Source organism: Tupaia chinensis, unplaced genomic scaffold (genome assembly GCF_000334495.1).
Source record: "Tupaia chinensis unplaced genomic scaffold, TupChi_1.0 Scaffold000532_1, whole genome shotgun sequence".
NCBI lineage: Eukaryota > Metazoa > Chordata > Mammalia > Scandentia > Tupaiidae > Tupaia > Tupaia belangeri.
This window is the reverse complement of record NW_006160045.1, coordinates 2,492,341-2,493,933: the sequence shown is the minus strand read 5'-3', so window position 1 is coordinate 2,493,933 and position 1,593 is coordinate 2,492,341.

Below are 1,593 nucleotides of genomic sequence, written 5' to 3'. Positions count from 1 at the left end.
GGAAAGCAGAAGGGAAAGATTTGCCCCACCGGGGATAGTGGTAGCCATGCTGAAATCCGGTCTTCTCCATTCTCTTCTCAGGATTTTGGGCAAACATGTACATGTGTACTTGTGATTTTCAAACCGCAGGGTACAGGACTTGAACTGTGTTGTTGGCCATGTGGAATCTAGCCACTTTTAACCACCATATCACTGGCTGGCCCATTTTCTTCATTTTTATATTTGAATTTTTGAATTTTCCTTAATTAGACACTCAGCTATACATATTTTTATTATGTTTTATACAGTTTATCTTATTGTTTTGAAATCAAGCTTGTGGTGATCTACTCCACCATATTTTCAGAATGAGAGTCTCTCATGTTTCTCCCACATTAAGTTGCTACTTTCTACTGTGTATTTCAAGGGTTCCTGTTATTCCTCCTGCCCCTAAAATATAAGTGGTGCCCAGAATTCCATTACAGCTCTATTATTCATGTCCAAGTCTTCATCTAGGTTGATAATTCCCAAATTAGTACACCTGGTAGCAGATATTCCACTGCTTATTAAAGGGGTACTCAACTCCCAACTTTCTGTTAGAACCAGACCACATAGTAGGTGGTATTAGCCTGCAAGCAAGCAAAACTTCATCTGTATTTAGAGCCATTCCCCATTGCTTCTGTTAACCACCTGAGATCTACCTCTATCAAATCAGCAGCAGCATTAACTTCTCGTAGGAGCCTGAACCTTGTTGTGAACTGCTCATATGAGGTATTCAGGCTGCATACTCTCATAAACCACCCACTACCCCCACATCCCCAGTCCATGGAAAAATTATCTTCTCTGAAACTAGTTCCTGTGCTGAAAAAGTTTGAGACTGCTGGGATATCCCTACCTGGTGTTCCAGAGTAACTCACTCATGTATGCCAAGTTAAAACTGATTTTATTATTGTTTCCCCCGGCTGACCTTCTTGAGTTATTGTCCTGCCAGATCGAACACTTCAAACTACAGTTTGTAGAACAAATACCGTGATTCACTAAACTTTATCGACAGGCATATGAATATAGGTTCATAATGTCTGAGGGCCTGTTCTGTCAGGATTTGCATCACATGAGACCACAGATGGGGCTTACGACCGAGCCTGTGCAGAGTCAGAATTTAATCCTTAAGTCTAGATTTTTCAGAAGAGAAGAATCCTTACTTTGTCTATGGAAATTGAGCTGTCAGAGTCAGATAATGGTACCTCTGACTATGGGTCAGTGGCCACAGCTGGGAATTCTCTTTCCCAGTATTACTTTAACTCCCAGACATGTGCAGCCTCAGATCTTTTTTAACTGTTGCCTTGGGCCTCTTCGCACTCATATCTATGGTGCAGAAAGGGGGAACACTGGTAATCTGAAGTCTTTCTTGCTTTTTTCCACCTGAGGAATATCTAGCACATTGCTGCCACCAAGCAGGTTTTTAATTGCTTGTTTAGCTGAACTGAATTCATCCCCATTCTCATTGTTACTTGGCAAAGGTAATCTGAAACAGAGTTTTAAAACAGTGTAGCTTTCATAGCAAGCCATTATTGGCACTGATATACTCAGAAACAGAAAAATGCATGAAAAACATTT